Genomic DNA, 16556 nt, shown 5'->3' with positions numbered 1-16556 from the left:
CAGTTTTAGCCCTAGATTTGGGATAATTTCCTGGGTAAACCCAAGTTTTGAACTTCAACATTCAGTGTAGTTGGATTTAAGGTTTTTTTAAGTTCTGTTTTCTGTGGTTCCACATTAAGCTCTAGGATTGGCATACATATTCAAATGCGTAGTAGTTGACCTCACCTTCAACCAAATGTTAATTTTTTTATGCTGATGAACCTGCCTTTTGTTTCATTTGGTGCCTGCAACTTTTCTCTGTTCAATGATGTTTGTACTTGCTGGCTATCAAGTTACAATGCACTTGGCCTCCTTTTGCATCCTGTTTTGCTATTTGACCTTAAACCTAGGCCAAGTACCAATGTTGGTTATTGCAAGGGACTGTTCATTATATTGACATGCAGCCTTAGGGAAGGAGGAAGATTTTGATTTTAAGTTATGTTGTCAAAGTCTGTGGGTGCAGTGTCTCTAGGGCAGTGAATCCTGTTAAGTTCAAATTTATGGTTAGGTGAGAAGTTGACATTGAGATTGTCCTTTCCCTGATCAAAAATGAATAAAGGCTTTTTAAACAAAATCCAAACTTTTCAATCAAGTCTTGATATATATATATATATATATATATATGACTGAAGAAATACACTACATCTATAGATGATTGAGAATTACAAAGAACTGAAAGTAAGAATGCGTTTGGGTTTTTTTCCCCCAAGGGGCTTTGGACTCTAAATTCAGATTTTAGGCTCAATGGATGCCAACTGATGTAAATTTTAAATATAGCAAGGCTAAGCCGTAGGACTTCATTTGGTTGAACAATAAAGTTATCAGGATGTCATCCAAGTATTTAAAACTAAGTAATTTAACAAAGGCGTGAGGGTGGAAATTCTGAGGTCCTTAAGACACAAACGTAAGTAGCCTGTGTTCTTGTTAAATGTGCTTCCTGAATGGTTTTGACCAAGTTCTGTGTGGTGGTCCTCATCCTAATAGAAACTTTTTATTAATTTCACCAGTATTCTATGGTCTCATAGTTATGTTTATATAAGATTATTAAGATGTCTGTTGGGATACTAACATGGATAAGCAGAGCTTTTATTCCATTCCCTGATGCAGCTTTCAGAATGGTGACAGGGACTGGTTTCTTGCTAATTGTAAATTTTAGTACTTAATTTTTAGTATCTGAAAATTTCATCACTACCCTTTATGAAGACTTTCTGATAGGATATCAACCACAGGATGCTAAGTTTCAGTGATTAAAAGTGATTCAAGGACACTGCAGGTGTAGTGCAATTTTTCTGTTACCTTTTCTATGAAGTCATTCAAAAGTACTGTCATAAAAATATGGGTTGTTTTAGGGTTAGTTGGGATTTTGTATTTTTGTCTTGAAATAGTTTAATTTGATGTGGAATTTCAATGAATTTTGGTTGAATGGCAAGAAATAAAAATTCACCTTTGACTTCTCAACCACTGCTTTTTATAAACTAGGGTAGAGCATAGTGCTTTCCTGGGATTACACGTAAGGTACATTCTGAAAATTCGATCTATGTTTAAGTGGTAGCTTAATCTGGTTTTATTTGAGTACTCAAATATTCAAAAGGTTTACCCCTCAGGCACCTGGTTGGCTTAGTGGAGCATGTGTCTTTGATCTTGGTGTGTTTTACGTTTGAGCCCCATATTGGGTATAGAGATTACTTCTGAAAAATCTTTTTAAAAAGTACCCCCATTTTGGGGGAGGTATATCCATCCATCAGAGGGTGTTGGGACTGAGTTGTAGTTTGAAAAAGGATATTCGGTATACTCTGATTTATTTAAAATGTAGAAATTTCAAATAACAATGTTTTAGGGTCTGAGTTTATCAAAGACCAATACAAATGAGAAATACATGAGAAACACTGTAGACAAGTTTCCTTATGCTACTCTAGTGGTTATACCTTGAGAATCTAACAAAAAATGAATTTATACCCCCAAAAAGATGCATGTCTATATGTATTTTAAGTATAGTTTTCAGAGAAATTATCTTTGAAAGCCTTCTAGTTTAAAAGGCTCTTGAGGTTGTTGGCTTTAATGGTAATGAACTAAAGTTTATTGAATTTGCTACCCTTGATGAGGTTGCACAAAGGTGACAGTGGGGGGCTAAATGGTATTTTAGGGTAGTTCCAACTTTCCATTACCAGGACACCCTTTAAATACATTCCTTCACAGACTCGGGGTTTTTTTGTTGTTTTCATTTTGTTTATTATTGGGGTTTGTTTTGTTGAGAGAGCACAGGGGAAGGTTGGGGAGATAGAATCTCAAGCAGGCACCACGCCCAGCCCAGAGCCCAGTGCGGGACTCAATCTCACAATCCTGAGATCATGACCTGAGCCAAAATCAAGAGTTGGATGCCTAACTGATGGCGCCACGCAGGCTCCCCCGGAATGTGTTTTGAATGGCTGTATATGCATCAACTACATTGCTCACTATGTAATGATGCTTCTATTAAAAATCCACATAGGGCATCTGGCTGGCTTGGTCGGTAGAACATGCAACCCTTGATCTCAGGATTCTAAGTTTGAGCCCCACGTTGGGTGTAGAGATTATTTAAAATCTTTAAAAAAAAAAAAAACCATAACAGCTGTCAATCAGAATTTCCCACAGTATGATAATTGGCATCATATCACCAACTACAATGCCAGCTAAAACCAAAGAATCTTCATTAGCTTGTCCAGGTTTTTAAAAATATTTCTATCAGACTTAAAATATTGAAAATAGGTCTTAAGAATTTTCATTACTGGGGTGCCTGAGTGGCTCAGTTGGTTAGGCAACTGCCTTGGGCTCAGGTCATGATCCTGGAGTCCCAGGATCGAGTCCCACGTCGGGCTCCCAGCTCCATGGGGAGTCTGCTTCTCCCTCTGAACTTCTCCCCTCTCATTCTCTCTCATTCTTTCTCAAATAAATAAAATCTTAAAAAGAATTTTTTTTTCATTACTACTTTCTAGGACTTTAGCACTATACCGACTACATTATTGAAAATAAGGAGAAACAAAATGCATTTTTAAGTACATTTCATATTCTGGGGAAAAGTTATTTTAAAATACTTTAAATAACTGTAACCATAGTGACAGTTACCCGTACTAAATTATAAGTGTAAATTAGTTATCCATACTACTTAAAATGTAGTATGGATACAATTCACGTTTTTTTAAATTTTTTAAAGATTTACTTATTTGACAGCAAGAGAGCACAAGCGGGAAGAGTGGCAGAGGGAGGGAGAAGCAGGCTCCCCGAGTGAGCAGGGAGTCCGAAGTGGTTCAATATGGGGCTCAATCCTGGCCCCTGAGCTGAAGGCAGACAGACACTTGAATGACTGAGCCCCCAGGCACCCCAGTTCAAAGTTTTAAAAATCATGCTTTGAATGACTTCAGAACAAAAAGGCCTCCAAATTATACCTTTGATCTCATTTTAAACATATACTTCTGTTTTTCATACATTTGTTCTTTAGTTACATTCCATGTAAATAAACCAGGACTTAGAGACTGTCAAAACTAAGAAAAACTTCACCCTGGCCTAGGTCTTCCCTTATTCTTTTAAAGTTATTTTAATTGCTATTAGCATGATGTTTTAGGACGCTAAGATGTAGACATCGGAAGGATTTTTAATTTTCTTCCATTCCCCATCTAACACAATGACAAATTCAGGATCATCATCTCACTGCCAGTTCTCTGCTGACAGTGGGATCCACCCATCCATCCACCCATCCATCCATCCTTCCATCCTTCCTCTCTCTTTCCTTTTTCTTACTTACTTCCTCCATCTGTCTTTCCCTCCCTCCCTCCCTTCCTTCCTCCATCCTTTTTTGTCTTTTTCTTCCTTCCTCCCTCCCTCCCTCCCTCCCCCCTCTCTCTTTCTTTCTTCCTTTGTTTTCTTTCTTTTCTTTCATCTTGACCCCCCAAGAGAGGAGGGTCTTGGTATTAATGGCAGGTACAGAGATTTGCCACTGACCCGTAACCAAGATCCACAGTACTACCAGGCAAGTGTTGTTTAATCTGAATGTTTTTCAATTCTCCTGCTTATAAATATTTGCCCCTTGATGAAATCATCCTCTTACTTTGTTAAGGACACCAGGGGGGCAAATTTCACTCCTCTGCCTTTAGCAGAAACAATCAAGCAGACACTTAGCCAGGAAATACACAGGCATTAATTACTGTTCTCTTGATAATTCTGGGAAAGGTATGCAAATTCTTAGTATAACTTGGTTAAGAACAATGGTCACAGTTTATTAACTCCATTTGTTGCCATGAGAAAAGAGAATGTCTTAGGTAAAGATGTCAGTTCTTAAATTATCCATAACATGCTAAGATGATACTGTTTTTTTATTTAGCAGTACATAATTCACATTTCCATGCATTAGCACATTCTTCATAATAGGGTAAGAACATGTACTCAGGTACACATCTACATGAGATAAAATTTTCATTAGACATTTGTTCAAAAAGTAATACTTCCGTTTTCAGCAACTATGGCCTAAGTAATTCAAATTAATGCTTCTGAACATAAGCAGGATGAAAAAGATTTTTAAGTCTTCTTGAAAGCACTAAACAAGCTAAAAATATAATGAAAAATTCACCTGGCTAAAATCTAGAGAAAGTCAAAACCTAGAGAAGTACGCCTGCATTTAAAGTTGGGTTTGATGGCCTTACCAGACAAAGGAAAAAACGTCAAAAGCGTAGACCACCCCCAAGTGTCGACTCTGATATCCCAATTACTCCATTAAACTAAGAGCTTCCAAAAGACCTGAGAACCCAGTTCCCTCACCCGCGTAGTTAAGAGGACCTTAATCCCAGAGTTTAGATTAAGATAGTTCTAGTAAGGTAAGGGGCCTCAAATGCCTGGGAAAAGGAAATGAAAATCATTTCTTCGTCCTAGACTTCTGATGGTTTCCACGAAGGTTTTTTCAAACATAATGACCAATACATAATAAAATCCACCCTGAGTGAGAACGCAATGAACGAATCCAGAAGATATCAGGTCTCCTCGCTTACTGCGTTGAAATAAAATACAAGCTTGAAAATGTCTCAGGGAAGAGGAAACTTAAAGCAACACAATAGATCTGATAAAGAATCAGACAAAACTTATACAAATAAAACAATAAATGAAATTAAAAACTAAAGATGGATGGGTCTAAGAACAAAGTAGATAGCTGGTTAAGAATTAGTAAACGGAAGGATAGATGAGAAGATACTTTCCAAAATTCAGCATGGAAAGACAAAAACATGAGAACTGTCATGGAGAACCAGTGACATAAAAATTCCAGTACATGGTTCGAATGGAGTTTTAGATGAAGAATCACGAGTTTCCCGGAGCAGAGCCCACTGGGAAGGTGAGTACCGCACGCCGGGGAGGGATGGCAGAGACGCCTTCGGCCCTTCCTTTTGGGCACCCCCCCAAAAAGTAAAAGAAACAGAATGAGGCAATACATGAAGAGAAAATGGCTGGAATTTTTCTCGAAGTGATGAAACGCAATCTACAGATTCGATATACCAACAAACTGTGAGTTTGAAGAATATCGAGAAATCTGTACAGAGATACATCTTGGTGAAACTAAAATGTTTCACAACAAAGAAAAACCTTCTCGACAGAACCTTGCATTCGGGGGCTTCGCTTAGGGTGGGCAGCCGGAGAACCCCGTGATTCAGCGCTCCCACCTGCCACCCTCCGGCTCAGACCAGGGAGTGACCTGTGTGTCCCAGACACCTGTGGCTGAGGGCAGGCGTGTCCAGCAGCCCGTGGAGCTCCTCGCCGGAAACTGGGAGGTGATGCTTGCGGCAGCAAAGCGGGAACATCTTTTGTGGATTGTGAGACCCGCCACGCGGCTGCCTCTCCTCTCGGCACCCAAGGTCGCGCCAGGAAGCCGAGCTCGCGTCGCACGACCCAGGGAGCCCTCTGAGAAGGGCCCTTGCCCCACCGCCAGCACCAGCTTCGAGGGGCTCATGGCGGAGCTCAAGGGCTTTTTCCAGACCGCCAAGGCCAGCACGATGGACGGCCAGAGCACCCGTCACCAGCCCTGTGACCTTCTAGTGGAGGAGGACCGTCCCCGTGGGGCCCAGGGCGTCTCCGCAGCGGCGGAGCCCGGCCCTCGCGCGGTCCGTGGCGGCCTTGATCGGCTGCTCCGGGTCCCACCGAGTTCTCGAAGCCGCGCCGGGGAACGGTGTCCGGCCCAGCGGGGCCAACTGCGGCGCAGCGGACACCACGGCCCGGCCCTGGGGGCCCCTCGACGCGGTCCGCAAGCCGCGGCCGGGCCGGTGGCTGGGATTCCTGGGCGGCGGCCGCTGCCCGCCCGAGCTCGGCCACGGGGGCGGCACAGGAGCAGCAGGGGCCGCGCGCTGAGGCCTCCGGACCCCAGAGAAGCGCGACGGGCGTGGAGGCTTCCTGTCCGTCTTCCCGGCTGTGGCCTTCGTTCCGGGGCTGCGAACCGCCCTCCGCCGGCCCGCGCACGGCCCCCCGCAGCTGCCCCACCCCGCGCCTGCCGGCCCGGCCCGTCCTCGGAGGCAACGACGACGCGTGCGAAGCGCGGAGCCTTCCTGGGGGAGGAGGCAGGACAGGCCCGCGCCGGCCTAGCGCTGCGGGGAGCCGTCTGCGTGTCCAGTTCCCGCGGACCCGGCCGAGGTCCGCGCGGAGGCCCCGCGCTGGGCTGTGCCCACGGCCCCTTCCTCCGCCCCGGGAACGCAGCCGGGCCTCTCCCGGGGGAGGAGCCGGCGGCCTGACCGGGCGTGATGCCCGCCGTCTCCCGACCTCCTCGCCCAAGTGACCCGTGCGCTGACCTGTGGACGGGCTGCGGGGTCCTGCGGAGCCTGCCTCCCGCGTCTTCCCGCTCGGCCGGGAGCGAGGCTCTTTGCCAACACGGAGACGGCCTCAGGCGCCGGGACCCTTCGACGCGGGCGCTTCCGTCCTCCGGGCCCCGCCGCGACTGCGTCCGGGGGTCGCACGCGCTGGGGCAGGTTTACCTGTTCAGGGTCACCAGGACCTCGGCTCCCTTCTATCCTGTCGTCCGGCCAACCCTGGGGCGTTGACCTTGCCCACAAGGTCAGCTCCGGGTCTCCAAGACAGCGGGGAAAGCAACCAAAGCGGTTTCTTTTCAAAGGACACGACCTGGAGCCCGTCGGGTCGGAGCGGCCGCACCGCGGACAGGGACGCGGGGACGAGCGGGGTCGCGGGGCCTCTTCCCCGCGGCCGCGCCCAGGCGGAACCCGGAGGCCTCTGCAGCGAAAAGACGACGGAGGAAGAGGCTGCGGGGCCCGGTCGGGAGCCTCTGCGCCGCGGGGCCGCACGGACGTGCCCGGGAGCCCCCCCCCCCCCCCCCGGGCTCTCTGCAGGGCGCGCCTGTGGCCACCTGACCCCGCGGGCGGGGCGGGCCGGGGCCGGGCCGGGGCCGGGGCCGGGGCCGGGCCGGGCCGCTTGTGGGTTCCGCCCGCGGAGTCGCACGGGGCCGTCCAGGCCGCAACCCCGGCCTAAGGGTTCGCGGTTTCCCGAGCTCCGTCCGCACCTCCTCGGAGCCTCCGGGCCGCTCGCTTGACCTGCCCCGGCCCGGCCCGGCCCGCCCCGGCGCTCCGCAGGGCCCACGGCGGGCTGTGCGGTCCGGACGGTCTTCGGCGGCGCGTTACCGGGCACGCGGCGGAGCCGACCCCAGGGCGCCCCCCCCCCCCCCCCCGACGGCACCTTAGGGACGCGAGTCCGGATGGAAAGCCTGCGCCGAGGCAGCCCTGGGAGCGTTTCTCTTCCAGCCGTCACCGGCACGAGGCTCAACCTAGTTTTCTATGGACCGGACCCGCCATCTGCCTGTTTTGTTCTCCTTTTCCCTTGGCTTTTTTGTTTCTTTGTCTTGTTTTTGCTCTTTTAAACGGAGGTGCGTTTTAGATGTCATCCACATACAATAAAATGCATCGATCTTAAAAAAAGGGAAAACCTTCAAAGTAGCTGAATCTAGATCCAACTTCCAGGAAGCAGGAAATACAAGAAGCAGAGGCACATGTTAAACTACCAGGAGAAGGCAACCGTCCAGGGGCGCCTGGGTGGCTCGGGTGGCTGAGCGCCGACTCTTGATTTTGGCTCAGGTCATGATCTCGGGGTCACGGGATCGAGCCCCACGTCAGGCTCTGTGCTCATTGAGGCGTCTACTTGAGATTCTCTGCCTCTCCCTGTGTCCCTTCCCCAATTCGTGCTCTCTCTCTCTCTCTCTCAAATAAATAAATAAATCTTTAAAAAAATATTGCAACCATTCAAATCTAGACTATGGGGAACTCGACAGTTAGAATGTTCCATTTCTTCAACAAATAAATGACATGAAAAAAAGTGTGGCGTGAGGTGGTTCTAAGAGTAAAGAGGACTTACGGAAAGCAAGATTTATCATGGCAAGCAAGCATTTAAGGTGGAAATCATTTTGCCTTAATTATGACACTGTATGTGTTCTATGGCGAATGGAGACAGCCCTCCCGCGTCTGGAGAATTCTCCTGTGAGTCTTGGTGAGAAGCAAGCGCTAACACTCATCCCGGGCTCTGTTGGAGCCAGAGCATCGACATGTGACCTGTCCATCAGAATTCTCCTACCCTAGAGTCGGAGACAGGAACTAGTGCATCAAATTGATTTAGTGGAGTCGCTGTCAAGACCGGCCGCAGCCATGGTGGCAGCTGCTTCCTTAATGGAGCTACTAAGGTTCTAGCAGCACCGTCCAGTTTCTAGCATGGGTAAGGCCATGTTGGAGGCAGCAGCGTCGGTGTACAGCAGGGGCAGCAGCAGAAACGGAAGCATCTTTCTGGAGCCAGTTCTGGGGTGTGATTTGGAAATCACTGCTGGATGAGAGTTCCCAAATGTGGCTTTCCAGCTCTCCTGGAAGGTGTAAGGTACTAAAATAGACATTATTAAATTCACTTTTAGCTAAACACATATATGAGTAGATATTCAACAGACTCATTCGTCAGAAGCACTTCCAGAACAGCGGAGGGAGGGCATCCAAAATTTCACTTCACCGTTAAAACAATGAGAACAGTGACAAAAACCCATCAAAGTCCACTTTTCTAGAACTCTGAAAATAATGTTTTGCAACAAACAAGGTGTATTTTTTTTAAGTGACTGAATCTCAGAAAAGAGGGCTTTATGATGTTGTAACTTCCCTTTAAGGGGATACAAAGGACAATTGTATGCCAACAAATTAGATATCTAGGTGAGATGAACAAATTCCTAGAAAGATAAGAACTACTGAAACTACAGAAGAAGAAATACACAAATTGAACAATGGATTGAATTAATAATTTTTTAAAACTTTCTATGAAGAGGGGAGCTTGGCTGGCTCCGTTGCTGGAGCATGCAACTCTTGATCTTGGGGTCATGAGTTCAAACCCCATATTGGGGGTAGAGATTACTTTAAAATAAAAATTTTAAATTAAAAAAAAATTGGGGGCACCTGAAGGGCTCAGTGGGTTAAAGCCTCAGCCTTCGGCTTAGGTCATGATCTCAGGGTCCTAGGATCGAGCCCTGCATCAGGCTCTCTGCTCAGCAGGGAGCCTGCTTCCCTCTCACTCTCTGCCTCCCTCTCTGCCTCCTTGTGATCTCTCTTTCTGTGTCAAATAAATAAATAAAATCTTAAAAAAAAAAAAACTTTCTATGAAGAAAAACCCAGGACCACATACTTCATTGATGTATTTTATAAAAATGTTTAAAGAATTAACAACCCCCCCAAAATGAATTAACACCAATCCTTCATAAACTCTTCCAAGAAACAAAAGAGGAAAGAACACTTTCTGACTTATTCTGAGGCCAGTATTACCCTGATATCAAAACTTGAAAAAGATATAACAAAAACACTATAGATCAATATCCCTTATGGATAGGCACACACAAACTCTCAAAAAAAAAAAAATTCTAGGAAAGAGAATCTAGCAATGTAAAAAAGGATTATACACTATGGCCAAGTGGAATTTTCCCCAGGAATGCAAGGTTGGTTTAACATCTAAAAACCAATGTCAGTATAACGTACCATTTTTTAAAACATACTGTTTTTTAATATACTAAAGAACAAAAACTACATGATAACTTCAATAGTTGCAGTAAAGCAACTGACGAAATCCAATGCCCTTCCATGATTAAAAAAAAAAAAACCTGCAAACAACAACAACAATACCAAAATACTCAACAAACTAGGAAGACAAGGTGCTAGGGACTAAATTGCATTCCCTCACCAAAATTCGTATATTGAGGCCCTAACCCCTAACTGTATTTGGAAACAGGACCTTTAAGGAGGCAATTAGGGTTAAATGAAGTCATAAGGATAGGGCCTTAATCTGGTAGACCTGCTTCCTATGAGAAAAGGAAGAGACAGGGCCCCCGGGTGGCTCCGTTGGTTGAGCGTCTGCCTTTGGCTCCGGTCAGGACCCCAGGGCCCTGGAATCGAGTCCCGCATCAGGCTCCCTGCTCAGTGGGGACTACACTTCTGCTTTTCACTCTGCCCTTCTCTCATCCCTGCTTGTGTTCTCTCTCTCTGTCTCTGTCTCTGTCTCAAATAAATAGATAAATAAAATCTTAAAAAAGAAAGAAAAGGAAGAGACACCTGAGGTCAATCTCTTCCTATACACACACAAACACACACACAGAAAAGGCTACGCCAGAACATAGCAGAAAGGAACACATCTGTAAGCCAGGAAAAAAATGCCTCGCCGTGGGGCACGTGGGTGGCTCAGTCGGTTGGGTGGCTGGCTCTTGATTTTGGCTCAGGTCATGATCTCAGGGCCCTGGAATGGGGCCCCACATCAGACTCTGAACTCAGGGAGTCTGTTTGAGGATTCTTTCTCTCTCTCTCCTTCCCTCCACCCCTCTCCCCATTTGCATGCTCTCTCTTTCTCTCTCTCTAATAAATAAATAAATCTTTTTAAAAAGATGCCTGGGGTGCCTGGGTGGCTCAGTTCTTAAGTGTCTCCCTTCGGCTCCCGGCTCGGCAGGAAGCCTGCTTCTCCCTCTCCCACTCTCCCTGCTTGTGTTCCCTCTCTCACTGTGTCTCTCTCTGTTAAATAAATAAATAACATCTTTAAAAAAAAAAAAAAGCCTCACCATAATCCACTCTACTGACACCTTGATTTTGGACTTCTAGCCTCCACAACTGTGAGATAACAAATGCCCATAGTTGAAACCTACGTTGGCAGTATTTTGTCACAGCAGCCTGAGCAGACATGTAGAAAGGAACTTCCTCCACCTGATACTGTCTAGAAAACCCCACAGCTAACATCACACTTAAGAAGGACTGAATGTGGGACTCCTGGGTGGCTCAGTGAGTTGGGCCTTTGCCTTCAGTTTGGGTCATGATCTCGGGGTCCTGAGATCGAGCCCTGCATGGGGCTCTCTGCTTGGTGGGGAGCCTGCTTCCCACTCTCTCTCTGCCTGCCTCTCTGCCTACTTGTGATCTCTCTCTCTGTCAAATAAATAAATAAAGTCTTTAAAAAAAAAGGACTGAATGTTTCCTCCCTAAAATGAGGAACTACACAAGGATGTCAACTCTGTTGCTTCCATTCAACATTGTACTGAAGGTTCGAGCCAAGCCAGTTAGGCAAGATTGAAAAACAAAAGCAATCCAGATTGAAAAAGAAGTAAAATGATCTCTATTTGCAGATGAGATAATCTTGTATATACAAAATCTTAAATATTCCACAAAATATTGGGTAATAAAGGAGCTCAGCAAGGTTGAAGGGTACAAAATTAACATAAAGCTTATATTTCCAGGATGAATTTTATTTAGTTATAGTGTATAGTTCTTTTTATATTAAATTAAAAACTTCTGTGCTTCAAAGGACAATACCACCTAAGTGAGAAGGCAACCCACAGAAAGGAAAGAAATATTACAAAACATATAGGTGATAAAACACATATCTAGAATATATAAAGAACATTTGCAACTCAGAATAAAGACAAATAACTCAGTTCTTAAATGTGCAAAAAATCCAAACAGACATTTCTCCAGAGAAGATGTACAAATGGTCAAAAAAGACATGAAAAGATACTGAACATCATCAGTCATCAAGGAAATGCAAATATCAAAACCACAATGAGATACTGCTTCACACACACTGGGATAACCAAATCAAAAAGACAGTAACAAGTTTCCATGAGAATATGGAGAAATTAGAACCTTATATATTCTTGGTTGGAATAAAAACAGCAGCAACTTTGGAAAACAATGTGTCATTTCCTCAAAAAGTTAAATGTAGAGTTACTACATGACCCAGCAATTTCTTTATTTTTTAAAAGATTTCATTTATTCATTGAGAGAGAGAGAGAGAATGACCAAGCAGGGGGAGGGGCAGAGGCAGAGGGAGAAAGAGAATCTCCAACAGACTCCAGGCTGAGCGTGGAGCCCGACCCAGGCCTCAACGTCACAGCCCCGAGATCACGACCTGAGCTTAAACCAAGAGTCGGATGCTTACCCGACTGCGCTACCCAGGTGCCCCACCACCAATTTCATTCTTAAATTTATACCCCAAATTGTATTTATACCCAAATTTGTAAGTATAAAAACTTGTACTTAAATATTCATAGTAACATTATTCATAAGAGCCCAAAAGTGGAAACAATCCCAATGTTCATCAAATGATGAATGGATGAACAAAATGTGGCATATCTCTATGATGGAATATTATTTGGCCATAAAACGTAATGAGGCACTGACACGTAGGATGTATGATGAAACTTGAACATGATGAAACTTGACAACATCATGATAAGTGAAAGTCGCTAGACACACAAGGTCACATATTATATGATTCCATTTATATGAAATGTCCAAAAGATGCAAATCCATGGAGACCAAAAATAGGTTAATAGTTGTTCAGGGGCCAGGAGAAGATGTAGGGAATGCCCGCTATCGTGCACGGGACTCCTTTTTTGAGTGAAGAAAAAGTTCTAAAGTGGTGATGATTGCACAACTCTGTGAACAGATTACAAACTATTAAATTATACATTTTAAGAGATGAGTTTTTAAACTATATGAATGATAAACTATACGAATTTTATCTCTCTAAAGTTGTTACTAAAAAAAGACAAATCCATCCAATACAAATGATATAGCTCTATTTGAAACAGACTTGAACTATCACTATGACAAGACAGTTTTAAAACACCTTAAGGGGGAGTCTGGGTGGCTCAGTCGGTTAAGCGTCTGACTCCTAATTTTGGCTCAGGTCATGATCTGGGGGTTGTGAGAGGGAGCCCCACTTTGTGCTCACACACTGGGCATGGAGCCTGAGATGTTCTTGAGATGTTCTCTTTCCCTCTCCCTCTGTCCCTCCCGTCCCTAAAACAAAAGGAACAACAACCACCACCACCACAACACACACACACACATTAAGGAAAATTAAAATATGGACATCACAATAGTATGTAGTTACCTTTTAAGAAAGTTTTTACCTGTTAGAGATACATACAAAAAATATTTATGCTAAAGTGATATGGTATATGGTATTATCACAAAAAGAAAACTACAGAAAAAAACAAGATAGGAATAACACTGATAATTTTTTTAAGTGGGTGATGGGTACATGAGTCCATTTTATGATAATTTCTAGTCTAGTGTATGTTTTGAAATTTCCCTTTAAAAATATGAAAAATAATGAATGAGAGAGTAAAATAACAAGCAACGGGGGAGAGAGTACTGTTTCCACAGGAGCGACAGTGAGGCATAGAGATGACTTCATAGTGGGAAAAAATGGCGGCCAGTCAACAGTAGAGGATACGTTCAATATGTCAAATGGGAATAACTGTGCCCAAGAATTCTGTCAGCCAAAAATTTTTCAAGATTGAGATGAAATTAAGATAGTTTCTGAAGAAAGAACTAACACATGAGGAAGTTTTCACTAAAGGAAATTTTAAAGCTTAAACTAAATGTAAAAATAAGTGATCCCGGAGAAAAAACCCATGTTACAAAAAGGAGTGAAAGAAAGTGTAAATGTGGGGAAATGTAAATGAATGCTGACTGTGAAAAAATAAATCTTCATAAAAAGTATATGTTCTTGTAAACATTCCACCGTTTTTAGAAGGTCATGGTTACCATTTGGAGTTTGCAGAATTTTGTTTTTGTGAAGAAGGCTGTAAATAGCTCCGCACCAGATTTTTCATTCCTTTGGAGTAATTCTTTCTTGTACATTTCTCAAAGTATATAATTGTATACCTATTGTGCTCTCCAAGAAGACTGAATACTCTGCAGTGATATTTATAACATTTTTGTGCTAATTCATTCGATTTTGTTTTGTGTGCCAACAGTGGTCTTTACTTTTTTTTTTTTTTCTAGTTTTAGAGAGATGTAACACTTAAGCTCTTTTAGTCTGCTTTTGGTATTTAGTTCCTAAATTGCAGAGGAAATTTTATTATTTACCTCATAATCTTGTTACTGAAGCAGGACACCTTGACTCTGTCATTTTGGACATTCTGGGTATTTTCATACACCGCTCTTTGTCTTTGTGCTAGCCATAGTGCGGACCGTTGTTGAGTTGTTGTGTCAGACAGAAACTGACCTACGTATGTGCAGAAATTAGACTGGCCAAGTATTAGACGGTCAGTAGAATGGAAGAATCCCGAATGATCAAGAAGTTCATAACTGTCTCACAGGTTTTCTGAGAAGGAATACAAATTATCAGTCTTTTACCAAAGTCAATATGAATATTACTGGCATGAATGACATAAAATAAAAATATTTCATCTAAAACCGCATATGGTCAAATTAATGATATGCATTTTATTTTTTAAAAAAGCACATCTCAGGGGCGCCTGGGTGGCTTCGGCGGTTCAGCGAATGACTCTTGGATTCGGCTCAGGTCAAGGTCTCGGGGTGGTGAGATCGAGCCCTTGCTTCAGGCTCTGCGCTCAGCTCGGAGTCAGCCTGGAACTCGCTCTCCCTCCCCCTCTGCCTCTCTTTCTCTCTCTCAGATAAATAAATAAATCATCATAAGGCTGTGCCATAGCACATTTGTTACGCCATTGATGTATACTTCTGTCTGGCCAATTTCCCACCAATAAAATAACACTACATGCTACAACCCAGTGTGTGTTTGTTTAAGATACATTTTCTTAAGATTCTATTTATTTATTTATTTATTTGACAGAGAGAGACGGGGAGAGAGGGAACACAAGCCGGGGACGCGGGAGAGGGGGAAGCAGGCCCCCCGCGGAGCAGAGAGGCGAGGCGGGGCTCGATCCCAGGACCCCGGGACCGTGACCCGAGCCCGAGGCAGCGGCTCTGACCCACGGAGCCGCCCGGCGCCCCGAAGATATTATTTTCGAGCGGTCCCCGCGCGCACCCCGCAGCGCGCACCGTCAACCCGGAGGTGGAGCCCGGGCTCCGCTGCCTGCGCCGGCCCAGGGCCCCGACGCGCTTTTTTTTTTAGCCTAAAATTATTCTGGCCTCCGTCTTGTTTACTGGCGGAGAAAACTCTTAAATATCCCGTCCCGCGTGGGCTTCGTCTGAAGGATCCACGGGCGGTCACGAGCCGGCGGGGAGCGTCTGCGGCGAGCGAGGCCCGCACCGAGCGGTCCGACGTGCGGGGCCGGGGGCCCGGGGTCGCGCGTCACCCGCTCCGCCGCGTCGGGCCGCTCGGGAGCGACGGGGCCGTCCCGCAGCCGCGCGCACGACGACGCGAAGGGAGAGCGCGGCGAGGGGTGACGCGGCCGCAGCTCAGGAGTCGCCGGCCTTGGCGGGAGGGAAGGACGGTGCCCCCGGGAGCAACAAGGGTGAATCTGAGATGCGGACGCGGGGCTGGGGACGCGCGACCGCGGAGGCCCCGGCGCGGGCGGGCGGCGCGGGGGGCACAGGGCGACGGAGGCCGGACGCGCGGTGCGGACGGACAGACCCCGACGCCACCGCCGCGGCCGTCGGGAAGTCCCGCGTCACGATGCTAACCGTCCGGTGACGGGGCGGCGGAGCCGCGGGAGGCGGCGCGGGACCGTCCACAGCAGCGGCCGGACACGCCGGGAGGACGCGCCGGCTCTGAGCGCTTGGGAGCCAACGGACACACGCGCAAACTCAAGACAGAAGTCAAGGCCGGGTCACGGATGGCCACGCAATGAAAAGAAAATAACAGCCATAAACAGATCCAAGGGGCGCCCGGGGCTCCGTGGTTAGGCCTCTGCCTTCGGCTCGGGTCACGGTCTCAGCGTCCCGGGATCGAGCCCCGCCTCGGGCTCTCTGCTCCGCGGGGCGCCTGCTTCCCCCCTCTCTGCCTCTGCCTGTCTCTCTGCCTCCTTGTGCGCTCTGCCAAATAAATAAATAAACAAAAATCTTTTTAAAAAAACGAAGTACTGTATTGGGGTGCCTGAATTGTCCAATCAGTGAAGCGTCCGACTTTTGATCTCAGCTCACGTCTTGGTTTCAGGTCATGAGTTCAAGCGCTACTTTGGGCTTCATGCTGGGTGTGGAACCTGTTTAAAAGGAAGGAAGGAAATAAATATTAAATGTACATACAGATGTAAGCTGTAGCCTAACTTTACAAATATTATAATGTGCTAGAAAAGACAACATCTCATGTATCTCTGGTTCTTAGAGACTATCTTTTTAGGCAGCCGCTCCCCTTTGCAA

Source organism: Martes martes (assembly GCF_963455335.1).
Source record: "Martes martes genome assembly, chromosome: 2".
Lineage (NCBI taxonomy): Eukaryota > Metazoa > Chordata > Mammalia > Carnivora > Mustelidae > Martes > Martes martes.
Note: the sequence above shows the minus strand (reverse complement) of the source record.